The 21,280-nt window shown below is 39.4% G+C and overlaps 1 protein-coding gene and 1 pseudogene across 4 annotated transcripts in view; both read left to right on the top strand.

Annotated features, from left to right (window-relative positions):
* The window catches only part of LOC119557433 (innexin shaking-B), a 164,651-nt gene that overhangs the window by 24,907 nt on the left and 118,464 nt on the right, over positions 1-21,280 (top strand). The gene's annotated exons all lie outside the window — the stretch shown is intronic.
* LOC119555969 lies at positions 6,019-10,274 on the top strand (annotated as a pseudogene).

Below are 21,280 nucleotides of genomic sequence, written 5' to 3'. Positions count from 1 at the left end.
GGGCATTAAAAACGCCGACGACTGCCTGCAACATTTTCTCGTAACCCCATCAGCCCTTCAAGTATTATTAATAAAACGTTGTCGCATCGTTGAGCGCATGATGTAGCCGCTTAGGAAAAGTGGGCGGGAGAAAAGCGGCCAAATGGGGCCAGTGGGCGTGGCCTGACAATGCTTATGGAACAGCGAACATTTGCAACAAAACAAAATCCGGAAACCACGACAACGACCAACAAATAAATACGGGCGGGCAACAAAAAAAAAAGAGGCGGGCGGAATGGGGCGGGCAAAAGCTGGGTTAATAGGTCTCCATATGGGAAGGTCTAGCTCGGAGTGATTGTGCCCGGCGTATCGTTAGCTGCCGAGATAAATTGCACTCATGTATGCGAAGAAAATTCGCACAGTTCCGCTTAAATATGCCAAAGTACTCGAGTTTCAGCTCCCATTTTTCTGGTTTTCCAGTAAGAAAATAATAAAATCTGTGGATTTTTAATCATACAAATAGGTTTTGTTGAAAAAAAGTGTGTTTCATGGTGATTACAAAATCTATTCCAGACTAAGTGTTAAAAAACCTTACATGACTTACAACTAACATTTTAAAACTGAATATATAAAGGGATACAAAAATTCCTTAAATATTAAAATATTAAAATAATATAATATCATTCTTTGTTTAATAGTGACTAATAAAGTTGATTTAAGCATAATATTCCCTTTATTACCTAGAATACATTTTTAAAAATGTTCTTAAATACCAAATATAAGAGGTCTAAAAACCTGATGCTCTCAAAATAATAATACCTTTCATTAAAATAACAAAAAAAGGTACTTGGCGTATACATTTTTTTGTTCTTTTTCCCTAAAGATTATTTTCAGCATTTTGCAGTATCATTTCTCCTTTCATTTTTTTTAAACTAAATTCCGGCTCAACGAAAAAGTATTGCATACTTGTAGGCACTCACACACACACGCGCAGCACACCCACACTGCGGAAAAGCGATGACGTAGATGTTGATGAGACGTCGACGTGGCCTGATTGACGCTGCTAGCCATTGTTGTTGACTTGGCAGTTGGTTGAGTGCCAGAACGGAAGTGGAAGTGGCTCCCAAAAATATAATTCATATTTAATACGCACGCGGCTGTGTTTGTGTGTGTGAGCTCACATAATTAGTTGCAGCACACAGGCTCAAATACACACCCATACACCCACACAAGCACATACTCGAGCAGACAACGGAAATCAGAATTTATTTGTACCAGAAATAAATAATTAAAAATGCCTGGGAGGAGGTTTTTCCGGAGATCTTCCACCGAAAACTGTGCAAAATTTAATAAATAAATAAATAGCAGACGAAAACACACACACACAGACATTGTTTGACATGCCGTTCAGCTCTGCAGTTAATTAAAAATTGCGCCAAGAAGAGCCGGAAAAATATTTCCCAATTTTCCTCGAAAGCCTGGTTGAAGAATGCTAGTGTTTTGCTGGCTATTTGCGGAGATCTAATATCGTTTCAGTTTTATCTTGGCTTGCAGTTATATATATATTTACGTTCTGGTTATGGGGAAAATTATTTTCATAATTTATTTGCACATAATTTATGCATTATGGATACGGATTCCTTTTCACAATTTAGATAATATAGTGTATAATATATAATTGCGGTTCGATAAATAAATTATGCTCGCATAGTTTATCATAATAATTGGATCTTAATAACATCTTGGCCTAATCGAACTCACTAGTGAGTTATATGTTTTCATTTTTAAAAAAAGGCTTTCTTGTATTACCTATGAATAAAAAAATATTTGTATGATTTGGTAGGGATTTTTTAATTTTTTAGTAAGCTGTCCAAACTTCTTGGCCCGACATCTTTCCTTTCATGGCCCATTTAAATGCAAACAGAGTGAAATAAATTGCATTTTCTACTTAATTAGACATGCCTCAATTTGAATAAATTCGCAGATAATATTCTCTACGTTTTCGGAGAGTTTTTGCCAAAGATTTGCCGTTTGCGAAATGCGAATATAACTAACATAAATCCGCACGTACGGAAATGAGTTCACAAAGCTTCGAAATGATTTCTATCTATTTTGAGGGGCGCCGGAAGAGGGGGGCGTGTCGGAGCTGCGCCTCATTAATTTAAATTTCCAACATGTGTGTGTATATGTGATTTTATGAAATTAATTTCGCCTGCATGGCACATTCTGTGGTTATGAATTTATTAAAATCGCTTGGCAAAAACTGCACCAAATGGCAAATTAAGCAGTTTAGCAGCAGATTTATGAGGGGGCCCAGTGCGTAGGCCGAAAGTCTTTATGAAGTTGCTAACATTTATGGCTAATAAATATGCATGTGTATTCAGATAAAACATTTGATTTTTATACCGCTGACAAATCAAAGCGAAATTGCGTATGCGCCATGTGGGCCCTTGTATCTTTGTGGGTTTGAGTCAACCGAATCGGTTTTTATGGCCGCCAATTACGTTTGATGGCACGCAAATTCTATGGATTATCTTCTTAGCTGTATTTATATATATCTTTTTCGCCTTTTTTCGGGTACATAATCTCTGAACACGCCGGCCTTAAATGGCCGTCAGTTGCCTTCACTTTTCGTGCCAATTTCCACGGAATTTGTGCATTTAACGCTCGGGGTCACTGCTCATGTTCAACCTGACATGATTTTCCTCTTGGCCATCATAAATTTCATTTATCTGTTCATTGTTTTGGCGTGCGGGAATCATCGCATCAAGCAGATTGCACCGATCCAGTTGTGATTTTTAAATTCTAAGTATATTTAATACCAGAAATGTTGGGGATATGGTATACGAAAAAATAATAGTATTTTTAAAAAGACTGTGATATATTATTTTAAAATTTCTTAAGCCCAGGCTTATGCATTTTTTGTTCCCTTACTAATAGTTTTATTTTAACTTATATTTGTTAAAGAATAAATTCAAGAATATTGCATAAATTATTTTTAGAATATTATTTACCACTAACAATACTGTATATAAAACGTTCGTCAAACTCACTCATAAATCTGGAATTGCCACTGGCTTGTGTGCTGCATTGTTTCGCTGCTTTTATTCTTTGTCTTGTTTATCTGGGTATTTATTTAACATTTTCCGTGTTGTTTACTGGCCAAATAAACTTTTCCACACATCATTAGCTGGGAAATGGCAATCAATGCCAGACGCGGGACAACATCAAGCAGTTTCCTCTGGTTCGAATTTTTCTAGCTGGATTTTCCCATCTCTTCCAACGCTCAATTTTCGCCCTGTGCTAATTTGGTGCATTGATGCAGGCAGGCAGGCTTTTCCAGCTTTCCCAGCATTCCCAGCTTTTCTTGATTTCCTTGGGAACGTGCTAAGTGCTGGGCAGCAAGGAGAAAAGTACATTGCACGATCAAGTGAGCAGCTCCATAATGGTCGTTTTTAGGCCACTGACTCCACGATGAGTTCGTCTGACAATCCGAAGAAAGCAGGGTTTGGGGGTCCCGATGAATTCCCTGTTATTGGTCACGTACAGCCGGAAAAGCCGGGAAACAGGGGCTGGCGGAAAAGCCACACAAAACGGTTGACTTGTGCACTTTGTAAAGAAATTAATAAGTGAACGTTGTCAAGTGCAATTTATTAATCGGGCAGAGGGGGTTCTGCTGCCCAGTGATTGAGGAAATTACTTGATGTTCCCAAAATCTTGACTAAGCTTCTATTATAAATGTAAAATATATGAGAAAAGTCGTGGCAAAATCTGCATTTAAATAGGTGCCATTAGTGCTGTAATCATTGATAGTTAATTTAAATTATTATGATCTCCAAGTTAAACTAAAAATAAACTCCAAAAAAATGATACATAAGTAATGCATATTCATGGCAAATTATACCTTCTCGATTAGCGGAGAATTCACAGAAAATCAACTAAATGCCATAAATACTATATTACTTTCCCTGGGAAACGAAATGCTGATAATATACCCCTAAACGTTCCCTAATTGATTTATGGCCCTGAAACGCACTGTAGTCGCCATAGAGAGCCAGCAAATCAAATTTGTTTGTGGCTGGTTACATTATTATGCGTATTATTATCATTAGCCCAAGTCCTTCCTTCCTTTGGCACCTCCTTTACCGATTTTTCCAACCCCCCACCACGCCATAATTCTATTTTCCTTCACGACATTTCCTTCTCGTTCATTTTTTCCCCGCCGAAGTCTTTCTCTGGTTTTTATGACCCAAAGTCGTAAAGGCAAATACCAGAACTGGAGACGAAACTAGATGGGGCTGTCACAGAAAAGTGGGTGGAAAATTGGGTGGGAAAACTTGGAGGAAACTCGGGGCAAAACGGAGGGAAAACAGAGGGAAAACGCCGCGCTTGCGGCAGTGTTAATGCGATCTTTTGGCCACGTTTATGGCATTGTTTAAAGCCACGAAAATCACGGGACCTGGCATAAAAATTCCTAGCAAATCTATTTGGAAGATACACAGATACTGATTTATAAGTGTAGTAAGCAGCAGTCGAGCGTTTACAAATTCAATTTAATGGGTCGTATAATGCCCGTTTACGATACCTTAAATATTATGCTCGAGCACAAGTTAATTATGTTGAACGTTAAATAAACATCAATTAAAAAGTTGTTGCCATGCAAACATATTTCGTGCATTTTAAAGACAGCCACGGAAAGGAAAGGAAAGGCGGAAGGGCGGAAAAGCGGAAAATGGCAGCCCGGCACGACAATAAATATTCATAGCCGAGGCTGAATCGTAAAACAAATCAAAAGTCATCAAAAAGTGCACTTTGCTCTAATTCCCTGTCTCTCTCTCTCTCTCTGTCTCTCTGGCTTTTCTTATTTACTTTTCCCCCATTTTCCTGACAAGTCATGCTATGACCTATGACCCCTTCCCCAGAGCCGAAAAAATATGAAGGAAACGTATCGAAAAAATGGGAAATCAAGGAGAAAACACACAGCAGGAGCAACAATCAGCATGGCAACAACTGAGCCGCTCGGAAAACTTATTAATAAACGTTATGACGACAACAACAAGGCCCTGTGCCACCCCTTTGACCCCCCATTTGACCCCATCCCGGAAAACTCCAAACGACATCCAAATTGGCAAAGTTGGTACGAAAACGAAACGGGCCAACAGAAAAATCCAAAAATAAAAAACCAAATCGGAGGAAAAGCCAGTGGAAAGCAATGACAACAAAGGCAGCAGCAACTAAAGGAGCAACAACAGCGGCAGCAACAGCAGCAACATTAGGCAAATAGGGAAAACAAGCAGCAACTACAGCAACATCAGAATCCCAAGCCATTCGGGCGGCATAATTGCGAAACTGTTTTCATAAAGCCCAGCAGCAACATCAGCAGCACACCAGCAACTAGCAACACCAGCAACTTGCATCAGCAACAGCAACACCAGCAACTTGCAACAGCAACAGCAGCAACTTGCAACAATGCGGCAGGCAGACTGGAAAGCAACGATTGCCGCAAACAATCGAAGCTCCGAAATAAGGAAAATCTAAAGTACAGTGAAAACCGGGTGGAAGAAAAACTGCACCCACTGCCAATTAGGGACCTATGAACTAACGTTACTTATTTAATTTTGGGAACAAGGAATAAAAAAAATACGTAAATGAAAACAAAGCTTAAGTATATATAAAAGAAAAATGTTAATTAATAAGTGACAGAAAAACAAAAAAAATTTTAAAAAATTGGGTATACAAATGTGTTTATAAATAGGAAACTAAAAAGATAATTTACAAGATAAAAAGGTTTATAAGGAATAAATAAATAGCTTACATATTACCTAATCAATTTTTGAATACTCAATTCAGGAAATTGAAATATTTTAGTATGTGTATTGAATAGAAATAAAATTCTAGGTATTATACAGAAATGATTCAGATACCCTTGATATTCTCTCTGTTTAAAACTACTCCGAAATCATAATATTTTACAATTGCAGTGATATGTACATCTTGTTTTAAATATTATGATGATGGGCAACTTAAAGTTTTAATGATATGGTTATGCGGGTTAGTATGTGATTCAGAGGGTGCCAACTCTACCATCGACTCCAGAACAATTAGTATTTTGTGGACGCTCCCCTGTCCTTTCTATTGGTCTATTTCCCCATTGTCTGACAGGTCTTATTTCACCCCTTTCGCCATTTTCCGTTGTCCCAGCAACATTTGTGGCAATTATAGGCGGAGATTTCCAGGGTGTGGAGCCGGGAAAATTCAAGAAGGGAAGGGGGACTGGACAACTAGAGGGCGGAGTTGATTTCATCATTTTATGGGCCCCGCGGCGTGTAAACAATTTACAATCGATGCCCAGCTGCTGCTGCTGCTGCGATGTCCGCATTATATGTATGAAAATGAAATTAGTTTCGTCATAAAATATTCATTAGTGCCGATTCCTATTGTAATTTGCATTAATTGAATTGTTTGTTAAATTGGAAAATTCTCGCCATCATTATAAATTGTGCTTAGTTGCCGCCCCCGAACTCTCTGGTCGAATAACCATAACCATTTCCTTCTCGACAATCCCGCAACAAGGACAATAACCATAATAATAAAATGAATTAAATATGACCCGAATGCCGGGCCCCGAAAACCCCAAACCCTAACCCGAATACCAAACCCAAAACCCCAACCGATTCGCACCGAACTGAACCGGGTAAATTCAACCGCACTGTGATTAAACAGCTCAAACAATTGTCGCACGTGCGTCCATCTCGACTCAATGGCAAAAATCTCACACTCAACCGCAAATTGAATTTAAAATGAGATCCAAATATGCACGTGTACTGTGGGTTTCGGTAGTGTAAGGCTGTAGGGCTGTAGGCGGAACATTCCTCAGAAGAAGTCATGCTTGGCAAGTACACTTCACGCAAAAAGGGCGGGGTATTATTGGGAAATTCTTTTGAGAACTCAAATTTTTCAAATTTTAAGAATCTGACCAGAGAATACTAGAACTTTAAAACCCCTCATCAGGCTTCTTTTTCTCATAATTTCTTCTAGACCGTATTTAACCGGAATATATATTTTATTTAACTTACTAAACGCCCCTCTAAATACACCACTTTATGCCACCAATCGCTTACTAAAATTTGCAAACTTTTCCCCAATTTCCCATCGTTTTTTCCAGGTAAGCCCACGTGAATTTCCCCCTCTGCCCCCGGAGCGTCATCAATTTATGCGCCCAAATGTAATGATGTGTATGTAAGTGAAAAGACGATTTTCTTATTGATTAAATTACACACACATGAGCAGGCACACTGGAAAGAAAGAATATATATCTCGGTTTCCCCCGGGGGCGATAAATTTCGGGGAAATCTATATCTGTAAATGCGATTTCGGTTTGTTGGTTATTATACTTTGATGGCCATTGGATTTGGCCAAAATGGGCATATTCGATTTGGTTCCTTTTCGGCCAAACGTTATATAATCCCAACACAATTTGCGGAGAAGAGTTCACAGAGTGAGTGCAATTTTTTATCCCCCCAAAAATTATGGGCAGTAAAAAAGGGACACTGGCATTGCATAAACGATTTCTACACACAATAAAACGGATTATTTTAAGCGATAGTTAATTCGTGATAAACACCATAAAGAGAAGATAGCCCTGCGAAAAAAAAGATCCGTAAAATATCCGTTTGACCTCAATTCCAGTTTTTTCCCCATTGTGTTTTTAGTGCGTATAAAGGGGTTGTAAGTTTTTGGAGAGCTTTAAATGATAATTTTGTATGCCAATTTGGGCTCCTGATTTTTAATAAATAATGCGGTATTTCTATTGTGTTTTTTAATGATTATTTAAGGGATTCTTTATTTTTACTAATACTAGAAGATGGATACTCCATTTTACATTATTATAATAAATAATTCATTTATATGTTGTGAACTTTCCCTTTGCTTATATCAAAAAACTTATAATACTTATAATCACAGATTTTTTCAAAGATCTAATTGTTTTATTTTTTTTCTTTTTTTGCATAGTCTTTATGTATCTTCAAGATTTGTGCGCTTTAAGGAATAATCTCCTGCAGTTCCCATCCTTCTTGGGCTGCCCATATTAATCTCACAATTCGTTATGGACACGATTCCATTGCCGGCACTTAATTAATCCTGTCACACATTGCCCGGGCATATCGCTCCGTCTCTGTCTCCTCGCTCCGGCTGCCTATTGCCTTTTCTTTCCACCACATATGCCCGTCTCACTCTAGTGTTCACCTTCGTTGACCGCATGCGGTGCTTGAATTTTATGTGTGGCTCACGTAAGTATGCTACGCCATTTGGCCCATGAATTTAGCTAAGGGGATTTTCCCTTCCTGTGCGATGGGGTAACCCAGCCCCCTTTTCTCCCACTGCACGCCCCTGCTGAGGACACGCCAAATAGTTTTGATGCCCATTTAATAAAATTTTCTATCTATTTTCCTGTCTCAGCTCGACGACTTCTCCTTGAATTCGTTTTGTCATTTATAGTGTTTTCTGGCTACCAACCCCCCCCCCCCACCCAATCACCACGCCCCCTTCTGGTGACTGCGGAAAAGACCGCCCCCCCGACGTACCAGCTTTTCCTCGACTTCCTTCTCCAAAGCCGGAAAGTGAAAAATCCCAAACGGAAATACATTCATTTGCTTGTTTTACTTTTCCAATTTCAATGCCGGAGGTTTGTCTGTCCCTCTCTTTCACACACACACACACACATCGTTACATATGTGGGCGGTTGGGCTGTTGGGCGGTGGGGGCGTGGTCCGGGGACCTCGTGCCGCAGTCACGTTTAAAACATTAAAGTTAGATTTATGACTTTTCGGGTTATAAAATGACTTTAGATTGATTCCCGTCACATGATGACAGTTTTTCGTTTTTCATTCGCCAACCAGCAGAAGGACCTTTCCCACTCGTCTTCACTTTCCCAGGAGAGAGGTCCTGCAGAGAGGTCCTGGGCACCATGTGTAGACAATGAATTTTTAAGTCGTTCATAAGTTAAGGAATCGGAGGACTTTCCGCGCTGTATGAGTGGGGATTACTTGGGAACCGAGTGGAGAACACCACCCTAAAATTTTCTTTACTCATTATTGTTTTTATGTTCTTTATTTGCTAAGAATCTTATAAATATATATATATATATTATTATTAAGTCTTTTATAATTATTATTATATTTCTATAAATACTGTAGTAGAAGTACACTAAATTGAATTCCACAAGTTATTGGACATGTATGCTATTTATTCCTTTACTATAAAGTATATTATAGATATTAATAATTATTTTTAATATAAAATATTATATATTATTATATTCTCAATTGACAAGACAAATGGTTTTTTGATACAATTTAATATGGATGCAAATAAACTAATATATAAAAATGTGTATAATATTTTGTAACTAAATCAAAATAAATTCCACAATTCAGAGATTAAAGTTTTCTAATTTCGCAGAAAGCCAGATGAATTGTCATTCCTTTTTTCCCGCTGCTCGTTGACTAAAACCAAAGGCACCTCTTAGCGCGCACTAATGTTAATTTAACATTTTGGCCTAATCAAAGGCCATTTTTAATTAGCCGCCGTCCATTTGCGCGCTTTTCCCCGCTGATCTGCGTGGATTTCCCGCTAACCTCAAATGCTGATGAAGAAATGCCATGATAGAGTTGCATTTCCGATGGAAACCCCTTTTGGAAAACGAAACGGGGCCATCGTGCACTCATTAGCGTGTCGTTGGGATCTGCTCTCCACTTTTCTTCTCCACTCTTGCACTCTTTCACTCGGGGAAAGTCGGAAAAGTGGGAAAAGTGGGAGAAAGGAAAATCAGTGGCAACCGGACCGCGATAGAGTTATCAAACGTAGCCACAGCGAACTATTAATGAAGGTGGTGGTGCTGGGGGAAATCTGGTTGGGGGATTTGGGTGGAAAAGCGAGGGGGTGTTGGTTACACTTTACGTGCCACTGCACACATTGTGGCAGAAAGAGACGGCAGATGGAAAACACACGGAGTGAGGGAGAAGGATAGATTTGAAGCGCTAATTACGTGGTCATTAATTGCGCTAATTATTTTTCATTTTGCCCTATCAAACCCCCCAACCCGCCCATCTGCTCACCACCCCGCTGGTTTTCAATTTCCATCCATTTCCATTTTTGCGTCATTTGCATTCCGTTTGTTCCTTGTCTCCAGATTCTCCATTTTGTTGTCCTGTTTTATACGCCTTGGTATTTTCAATTTGCAGCCAGTTATTCCCAAGGGGGAAAATGCAACGAAAAAATGGGAAAATACATGAGACATAGAGGGAAAAGAAAGTGCAGGAAAGGTGACTTTTCCTCTGTTCCATTCCATTGCATTTCTCTTTTTTTGCTCGGCATCACTTTTTCAGTGTTATTTCCCTGCAGAAAAATATTTGATTACCGTTCTATTTCCTTTCTTTCCTTTCGTTTTACATAAGATTTCCATCGTTTTTTTTTTTAATTTTTTTTATCATTTCTTATTAACATTTAAAAACATGTAGAAAATAAACTCATTTTCTTTGGGGTACAAAATGCATTTATGTTTTTAATTTTTTTTTTATTTAAAATTAATTTCTTATATATATTATTATTATCTATTTACCAATAAACGTTCTAACGCTTTTAAAAAACCTTTTTTTCCATTTTATTTCCTATGAACAACTAATTGCTCTATTTTCTCCCTCGAAAAATTTCATCTATTTCATTGGAATATTTTAAAATAAATTGTTTCATTTCCGTTGAATTCCCAGCAGGTATTTTTTACTTCGACTATTCTCACCCCTCTGGGTTTTCCAACCGCTTTTCCCTCTGCCCCATGTTGCTGTTATTCAGATTTTTTCATTACGTCCATTTTCTTATGCACATTTCTGTAATAAGAAAATGCGCATGAGGTAATTTTCCTGGCTATTTGCAGCATTCTACAAATTGGGTACACCGAAGTGGTGGGGGGGGGGGGGGGGCTGTCTCTAAAACAGGGGGGGTGGGAAAATGCTGCGAGGGAGTGGGAAAAGTAGTAGGGTAAGCCGCAAGTGACCGACATTTTGTGTCATCGTCGACCAGAAATGAAAATGGCTAAAACCGTGGCAACGGAAAAGATGAACACGCTGCAGCGCCCTAAATCGGTGGAGGGGGGCGGGGGGCGGTCGTGGAAAAGCTGGGGGCGTGGCACCCGCCAAGGGAAACGCGGCGGAAAAGCGCCAGGGAATCGGTTGTGTCGGTGTCACTGGTAATTTGATGAAAATGATGCCACCGCTGCTCCATTTTACACTTGGCGCTAATTGAAAGTTCCATCAGCGGGAATGAAAATGGGCATGGAAAATGGGGGCGTGGCATTTGAAAAATAGAAAATGAGGCAAAAATAAAACCAGAGCAACGAGCAGGGGATTTCCTTTGAATGCCAGATGATCAAAGGGGATAATTGAAGGAGATTAAAGCGGATTAATTAGATGATGAGATAATGAAGAGTTAAGGTGACTTGCAGGTTCCACAAATCAACTGGGACTTAATGAGCTAAATATGAGAAAAACTAATGATTTCAATTAGTAAACAGAAAATTGATTTGAAAGGGAATGAGTGAATGGGTTCTTGGTGATTCAAGCTTAATAAATAATCAAACTAAGCATAGGGCTGAAGAATTCGCGATTTGTGATGGCAACATCGAAGACATTAAGATACTTTTTAAAACTAAGAGTTTAAACATTAAATTGAAATACACATTTTAAGTGTATTCCGAACGAATTTCTTCTTAATGGTTATTGCTTCATAAATCATTTAACTTAAGACTTCGACTTAAGAATTCGCGTTTTGAGCTTGCAGCTTTAACAATAACAAATGACACTTTGTAGAACATCATCTAGCATCCAAGCAAGAAATGAAACTCCCCTGGAAACCCAGTTTTTTAGACAAATTACAGGAGTGGGACATTTAAGCACATATGTTTCCAAAGTCGTTTTCCTGGCACCCATTTAGGGTCTTTAGTTATCCGCAAAAGTTTTTGCCTCGGGATTCCGGTTTGTCTAATGAAATAAATGCGAACTAATTATTTATTTAGATCTCGCTCCCTCGCTCGCAGTTTGCTCAGCCATTCAGTGAAGAGGGGAAACTTTTCATTTGGCTTGGCTGTCGGCGCAAAAAGGCCAGCGGAAAAGCGGAAGAGCCGGGGAAAACAGAAATTTTCGGGCACACATAAGCATCATCAGCATCATGGAATGTTTCAACAGTTTACACAAAACTTGAAATTAATCAGAAAATTGTTTGGCCAGTCCAAACTGCAATTTGCAGTTTTTGCGGGCCGCCAAGTTGAGGGCAAATATATATATGTGATGGCCCACTGTTATGATGACCGAAGGACCAGCAGGACATAATCGGTGACACAGTGAAGGATGCTCCGCAGCCCAACCCTTCATCCCTTTCAGCCCCGCCGCCACTGTTTGTTTAAAGCCCAAACAATCGGGCGGAGAGAAGGATTTCCAGTGGGATGTCCTGATATCCCGATGTCCTGGTCTTGGGCGGGCACGTATCTAATTTATGCCATCTAAACAAAATACAAACAACAAAGGACCAACACAAAAGTTTTCCCCACACACACAATGCATGTGTGTGAGTGGGTGTTGCCCGATTTGGCTATCTATAAAACGCTTTTCCACCACGTCTCCTTGGAAAAGTGTTTTGTCTAACTTTTGTCTTTCGGCTTTATGAATTGTATCTTTTACGGTTCTGGTTTCTGGTCTCTGGTTTCTGGCTGGCTGCCGTAAATAGCCCGATATGATTGTTTGTCTGTCTCCCGGTATTAAATACAAATATATATCTATATCTCCATCTATATATTTGTATATATTTATATATCTGGGCAGAGAAACAGAGACATAAACGGACAGTTGAGAATTATTGCCGATAAAGTTGGGATTGGAAGGGACTGGATTGGATTGGTCGCAGACGCAGACGCCGTGACTTGGACAGATTGAACATGTCGCCGCTTTTCCTCCTCGCCGGCAAAACTGTTCCGCTCCAATGTCCTTTATATATATTTCATTTATTTTCGTTAACTTTCCTCCCGGACCGGCGAGGCGTGTAATTTGAAACTTGCCACTCGAAGGGGGCCCGACTTTGCCACTCGAAAGGGGTAAGATGCTAATTCCCCCGGGAACTCCGTGCTCGGTACTTAGAACTCCTATGCATAGTATATATCCATCGTCAAGTGGCCATATTTTGTGCCCCTTAACTTTAATTGTTGCATTTTCATTTTAGCAATTTGACAAATATTAAGCAATGTTTTGAGTAAAAATGTTTTTACAATGCTTTTACTGAACCAAAACTATTTTAATTAACTATAGGGATTTTTATTTGCCTCTATAAAGCTTTTAAAGCACTTCTTGAGTTCATTAAGAAATTCCTTGTGTTTATTCAAATTTAATGTTACCATAAAAGGGGTTAAAGGAGATTTATCCACACATTATTAGAAGGTTTTATAGCTAGAATTATGATAAATAGAACTTAGTATAATTTTTATAACCCATTTTAAAGCTAAAGGATTCAATGAAAATACACAAATGTTCAGCCCAGAAATCCAAAGATCCCCTCAAAGGCTTCTATCTTTTCCAATGCTTTTCCTGACATTTCCGCTGATATTTTCCGTCTTATGGATTTGCCACACTTTAAACTTTTTAGACCACACTTTGCATTTTATTTCTGCGGGGCTGAGCTCCTTGGCCACACGTATATAGCCAATATCCTGCATATTTCCCATGTGTGGGTGGCTGGGTAAATATTATTTGACAACATTTGGCTTTGCAAAAAGCCAAATGGCAAACGGGAGCAGCTGTGGAAAACGCCTTATCCTCATGTCCCTACCTACTCGACTGCGCCTGTGTGTGCGAGGGTGCTTAAGCATGTGTCAAGTGGCCGCCATTGTCGAAAAAAGTATAAAAAGTATAAAAAAAAGTTCGAAAAAAAGTGCAGGAAAATGTGCAGGAAAAACTCTCCGCAAACTTTGCATATTCGACTGCTGCTTGCATTAATCAAAATGTTAAATAAGAAATTGGAATTGGAATTGATTTCCAGCTACCAATATTATTCCATTTTTTGCACCCCTCAAGTGGCAGCTGCCACATCATTTATATAGTGCGCCCCCCGGTGGGCGTGGCAACACCTGACAATGGGACACTTTTCCCCTTCCTCTTCTTCTTCCTTGTGGACATGGTCCAAGGACTCCATTCCGCAGGAAGTTTTCCTCGAGGAAAAAATGCAACAGCAATCGTTTATCGAAGTCTGCGAACATTGATTGGCAAGTTGACTCCGAGTTTTGGGTCTTACCTTCGTTTATTTTCACCTTTTCCGTTTTTAGTTCGATTGGGATTGAGTTTTATTACCCCAAAAGGTGAGCGAATATGGAGAGTTATAGGTGGGGGCTGACGTGAGAAAACACTAGGGGGTAGCAAATATACGGAAATTAGCAAGTGGCATTGCAGTCTGTATTTATCGAGTATCGAAGCTTACAAAATAAATAAATTATTTTAGGGGAGATTACTTTAAGTACCATAAAGTATTCACTTTTAAAACATTGAATTAATAGTTAAATATATTTTTGTTCTTATAAATTATAGAATTTTAACAATTTGATTTCTGGAAATATAATAATATTCTATAATTTGAAAGTGATCGATTACTAGAACTTCAAAGAAAATTTGAATATCTAAACAGAGACCACCTAGAAAGGCACTTAAATAATTTTATTATACTTAATATGGGATTTTATATGAAAGGGAAAAAAATACAATATTAAAAAGGCCTAAATTGTTTTCAAAAAATTATTATTATATATGAGCCTAATCAAATTTTGGCCTTAAAAAAAATAATGCATAGCCAATTGGGGAGTAAATGATGATAATAAATAACCAGAGGTAATCAATATTAAGTTTTAATATGTAATACTTATATTTCAGGTGCTTCTTTGTGAGTTCTAGTAAATTCCATCTACAAAATACCGTTTCTGGCACTTGACTCCCAAGTTAAGCCTGCGTCTAAGTTCCTGAATGTCTGCCACGCACTGCTCCCTGTGTTTCCATATCGTTTATACATCTGGCCATAAAAAAATTGGTGTCGAGAGCTGGGTTTGTCGATTGTCGAGGGGTTCGTCTCCACGGCAGCCCCTGCTCCTTTCCGCTGGTAATGCGCTAATTAAAATGCCTGAGCTGTTGGAAAAGCCCGAGCATTTTCCTCCGCTCTCGGCTGCAATGGAATGCAACTTGCCACTCGAGTGTGTGTGTGTTCTTTGGAGGAAATGGGGGGAAAAGTGCGAGGGGCTTTGGCTTTGGGTCCAGGGGATAAGCTTTTTGACTTGCCACTTATTAACTTGCCAAGCAATTATGGCCTGAGAACGGAGCCGAGAAAAGATTTCAGGTCGTTGGACCTTTTCCTTTTAGCCTGGTTTCGCTATCCTTATCCTTATCCTTATCCTGCCGATGCTCTTTCTGTAATTGCTCGGTGCCCGGAGAGGCTCCCAGGACAGAGCAAGACAGGACTGGAGGAGCAGGAAGTCCTCGCCCGTGTGTGCTCCTAATAGGTAACAAGTTTCCAAAAGGCACACAACGTCCGACCATCTCCATGGATATGGATCCATCTTTTCCCCAACCAACCCATACCGCCCCCGTTTTTCTCTGACTGACTGACTGTCATTATCTGCATCAGCACGCGTAAACTTCGTTTGCACCAAAAACAGAAAAAAGGAGCAGAAAATACCTAAGAAAATAGAAAAAACACATTTATAAGGACAAAAAAAGAAATAGAGACTCTTGAAAAATGGGCGAGTGGAGCTGGAAAAGAGGTAACTGCTGGCGGAACAAGAAGTCATTTCTTTTAAGCTCAGCGGAGGCACTTTGCCAGGTGCATTTTGAACTCGCCGCCTTTTGCCTCGGCCCACAGTGGGATAAAATGATAAAAGATATAGGAAGAGCTTAAAAAGACGATCTTAAGTTGGAGAATATTCCCCTATACCCTCCATGCATTTAAGGATTTTGGATAAAAAAGGGAACTATTCTTTCCATTTTGTAGTTCTTATAACAAAATCTACCATATTTTTCGATAACATAAAAATTAAATAAATATTTAACAAACATTTTATTTAAACATTTTTCCCCACTCTTATTTTGTCGCTACTTTATCAGTTTTTTCCCGACTGCTCTTGAATTCCTGCAGTTTCTTAAAAGTCTCCATCTTTTCCCTCTAAAAGATTCGTTTAATTTTTGTTCCTTCAAGTTTAATCTTTTTTATTTCTTACATTATTTGCTGCCGCCTCTTGCCATTTTTTTGGTTATTTATTTATGCATGTAACATACCATACACTTACCTACTTACCCGCTTCCATCTCCTCGGAGTCCGCTTTTCGTTTCATTTTTGGTTTCATTTCATTTCCTCGGCTTACTTTCTTCCTTCCTTCATGATGCGTTTTCCCCCCGCGCCACCGGCGCAATTCTAATGGGAATTTACAATTTTTCACCAAAAAGCGAGCTTTTCCTCCTGCTTTCCGCCAGCGTTGTTTCTTGCATAAAATGAAATTGTATTGCATTTTTTTGCCCCCCGTTTTTTTGTGTTCGCTGCTTTATGGCTGGACACAGAATTGCTGCCTCAGCAGTAGAGCAGCACTGAGTGCACTGAGCGAAAGTAACAGCATTGCAGTCCATTAAAAGGAAGAAATATTTCAATGTTCATGATAAGGCAAGATTTTACGAAAAGGTAATCTGACCAATTACCACACTGCATGGTCACACTATAAGTAACAGTGTGACCAGCTGAATAAAAATAACAAAATACTTCAAGTTAAAAATACTTTTGAATATAAAATAAAAGTGGTGAAAGCGGAGGCACTTTTTCGAGTGTTTTTTTTTCAAGGGGATAAATTAAAATAATAGTTTTTCTCCCTGTGTGCCAGGCAGCAGCACCAGTTACTACTACTCCAGTTGAAAGTTGCCGCTGTCTTGGGCTTGGCTTTTTATGTCCATTGCTCGCCACTCTCCAGTGGAGCACAATAGAAAATCGCGAGAGCAACATGAAAATTTATGATGCATTTCTTTGGCCGCCCCGTCCCCCTTTTTTCCACCCACCCACTTTTCCACTTCTTTTTTTGCACTACAGTAGTCCCTCGCTTAACTCGTTTCTGTCGCAACTCGGGCTTTCAAATTATTGCAAACTTAAGTGAAATTTATATAATTGTAATGGAATTTATATTAGATTTTTTGCTTTGCTCCACTAAGGGTTACTGACAAATGGAGGAAAGCAGCCCCACGACCTCCCACTCTATGGGGAATACCATTGTCAACGGCTTCAGCTCTCGTTCTTGTGCCCATTCTCTTATTTATTTTGTTTACATTTTGCTCGGCCAGATGGCAGAAAATCTGTGACACAGATTCCGTTTTATTTATTTCGATTACTTAAGCTCAAGAATCATAAAAATAGTTTGAGTGAGTCAAGGAAGAAGTCGGAAGTGGAGAAGGAGACAGAAATTAGCTGGAGCTTTGGCTCGGACAAATGAAAGAAATTGAAAGGATGTGAAAGGGCGAATGGAAGTCTCGACGTTCAACAGCAAACTTATTTGATTGAGAGCAGTGCAAAATTGACATTTATTGTGGAGGGAAAAAAGTCAGCTTGAGAAGTCGCATGAAGACGTTGAAAGTGAGCTTAAGTGGCAGGATATGTAAATGGTCAAGAATTAACTAGAGTCTTAACTATGGCTTATTATATTCACCCGAGAAATTAAAAGTGTGGGAGTTCAGAAATCAAGTCAATTTAGAAAAGTGTTTTAAGGATACTTCCTAATTGATTGATAGCATGCATGGTCACACTGCGCTTTCAGTGTAGCCAAAGAAAGATATAATTATAAATAATAAACAAGCATTTTTTTTAAGTATCTTTTATGAAACCTGATTTTGAAATCGCTAGTTGGGGCAGAATATTGTATAAAAAACCGGATATAAAAGACATAGCTCCAACCTTTTCTTTCGCCTGCCTGAACAATTCTCAAATATGATGAGAGTTATAGATTGATAGATAGATATATAAGAAAAGCAAGGGCGAAAAAAAGGTAAGGATACAAAAGAAGACTAGGAATCACAAGTGAGAAGCCTTTTCAGATGTTTTCCTTTTTTGTTGCCGTTGTTTGTAGATGCTGGATAATAGGGAGTGGAAAAGTGTGGAAAAATGCGAGCAAATAGTTTTCCGCTTGCCGCCGCATACAATGGATTTTGCGAGGGTGGATGAAGGGCGGCGGCGTGTTCTTTATCAATTTTATCTGTGAAATATATTTCCGAAACATTTGCCATTATATTTGCATTAGTAGCCACAGCTTCCGCTTCCCTTTGTCGCTTTAACTATGAGATGTGGCTCAATTCCGAAGCCTTGCCCTCTTTATTTTTTTGTCCATAGTATGTTTGCTGCTGGCATCCCTGCACTTAGAAAAACAACTCTCCAAAATGGTGAAATTGTTACGAATTGTTTTTATATGCTTTCTTAAATGAGGTTTATTATATCAAGAGTATGTTAAAAAACTACCTGTTATTGAGACGCATGGTCACACTGAACTAGTGTGCCCAGCTTTAATAAAATATTCATTTAAACCGTAACCATAGAGCTGAAATAATCTTGTATATTTTTTTGCGTGCTGGCTTGTCGTGCTGGACAGCCCGACGCCAATGAAAGGAAGAAGAGCGAAGCCTAGGCATTCAAAGAACTATCTTCGCACACCATGCCATATATATACCTACTCTATACAGGCATATATACATGTGTGGTCTATTCCCTGGCGGAAACTGCTTATCACACATTTCCACACAGCCACGCAAAATCACACTCACACACAGCCCGAAACCAAATACAATACAGGAATGCCAAAAAAAGAAGAAATATACCATAGTGGGGAGAAGGGGGAGTGGACTAGTGGAGTAATAGCACAAAGAATGATGCGTAGACATGATTTCCGTGCGGTTGATTTCGCTCTCTGTCTCCCTTTTTACCGGCACACTGCTTTCGATGCAAGGCGGAAATTGTTAAATGGAAATTTCCATAAATTTCGAACAGCAATGGCTGGCAGCCCAACGGATCGGTTTCAGAAGAGGAACTCGAGCTACAAATTACGTTACGTTTCGTGAGTCTTAAAGATGCAGTTCCACTTAAGCAGGAATTGTGGTGGGAAAGAAAGAAGGACCAATACATATATTATTAAATACAAAAAAATCTACATTTGGCTCAAGAAAATGTAGCATGGTCACACTACAGAACAAGTGTGCCCAGCGCCACTAAAAATCACTTAACTCACGAAGAGAAAGATTTTCTTGAAATTACTTAAGCAAACATTACTGTCCTGTATTTAAAGCTCGCTTTTTGAATTTCTATGGATTCGTTCCTTCCCTGTGTCTCCCTCTCGGAATTCTTCTCCTTTGTGTTCTTTCTTCTCCTCTATTTTCTTTCTTCCCTGAGCTATTTCAGCTTCTTTTACTTTTTTTGCCAGTTTTCTTAGAGCTCGAGTTCCACTGTTTTTAAAGGGACTTCCTGTTGCGAAACTATGCGCTTGGGGATTTAGTTTCTGGTACCTTTTTGTGCGTTATCTGCATGATTTTGCATGCCCAGGGAGAAGAGTGCCGAGCGGCGATAGGAAGAGTCCTGGAAGGAGCAGGGGCCCGGCCCAGGATATGGAGATGGAGATGGAGGCTGCCTGAAGTAGCATGTAATTCATCTTATTCCCCAAAGACAACCACACCAGCGACAAAGGAGACACGGACGCTTGAGCTTACAATTCCGGCGGGTAAATTGCTCGCGCAGCTGGGGGAGCAGGAAAATCCGGAGGAAAGGCGAGGAAAAGCGGGAAAAACAGGAGACAGTCGAAGGCGTTGCTGTCGTCGCGTTTTGTGCGTGTCTCCATTGGGACATAAATGGCATTTGAGGAATGGGGCAGGTTCAGACCAGGCACGCGCCTCATTACGTGCCACCCACCTCCGTTTCCGTCCCCCAATCCCCATCCCTATCCCCATCCCCATCCCAATCCCAATCCCAATCCCAATCCCCAATCTCCTTTTGACGCATAAAATGCGTAATGAATTTTAGATTTCATTTCAATGGCACACCAAAAGAAAGTTATGGCCACAGGCGCTCGAGGATTTGGTTTTCCTCGGACATAACGCCTCCGCTTTTCCTGCTCTTCCCCGCTTTCCCGCCCTGTCCACCGCCCACCGGAGAGTTTTATTTGCCCGTTAAGTGCGTGAAGAGCAGCCGCCAAAGTGCTTAGCCCAATGGTCTGCAAATAGTTTTAGGTGATTCCCCAACTGGGTGTCGCGAAAATTGCCGGAAATAAAAAATCCAACGGGCCTTAAACGATTAAAGGATGGGATTGGAATGACTCTACCTTTGGGCCTTTACTTGTATTCCTTACTGTTACACACGGACTATGGCGTGCTTCTAAGTAATTGCAATTTTCACCAAAAATTTGGGCATATTTGGCCTAATGCTGACCGAAAGACGGTTTTATTTGCCCAAAACTAGGAAGTATCAGTTTTTGGAAAAAAAAACGTAATTTTTTAGTCGTTTTTAAGTCCTAATTTAGTCAAATCGGGGCTCATAATAAAAAGACCGCCTGTTATGAGCATCTAACAACCAATGCTATCGATCCTCATCACTTTTAGGGAAATTTTTTTTTTGACGAATTTTTGCATTTTTTATAAGGGGTTACATCATCCATTTTTGCGAAAAGTGGCCAAAAATTAAAGTTTTTAGATTTAAATGCCAATCGATTGGGAATTTAATTACGAGCTCAACGAGGTATTACATTCCATATTCTGACCTCATTTCGCAATTTGTCGACCAAAATACTGATTTTTTTTAGTGCAAAAATAGGGAGTATTATTTTTTGCCGAAAAATACGATATTTTTAAGCCGTTTTTAAGTCGTAATTTAGTCAAATCGAGGCGCATAACAAAAAGACCGACTGTTTTGAGCAGCTTACAATCTAGGCTAACGATCCTCATCACTTTTAGGGAAAATTATTTTTGGACCAATTTTCGAATTTTTTATTCATCCATTTTTGCGAAAAGTGGCCAAAAAATAAAGTTTTTAGATTTAAATGCCAATCGATTGGAAATTTAATTACGAGCTCAACGAGGTATGACATTCCAAATTCCGACCATATTTAGCAAAATGATTGCCAAAATACTTTGTTTTTTTGGGCCGAAAAATAGGTGGTGGGGTTTAGATCAGTTTAATCAGAGCTCACTTGGAGATGACCTCGTGAGTGGTTCCTTTT

This window comes from Drosophila subpulchrella, chromosome X, assembly GCF_014743375.2.
Source record: "Drosophila subpulchrella strain 33 F10 #4 breed RU33 chromosome X, RU_Dsub_v1.1 Primary Assembly, whole genome shotgun sequence".
Taxonomy (NCBI): Eukaryota; Metazoa; Arthropoda; class Insecta; order Diptera; family Drosophilidae; genus Drosophila; species Drosophila subpulchrella.
The sequence above is the reverse complement of the archived record's forward strand: the minus strand, read 5'-3'. Positions and strand labels throughout refer to the sequence as shown.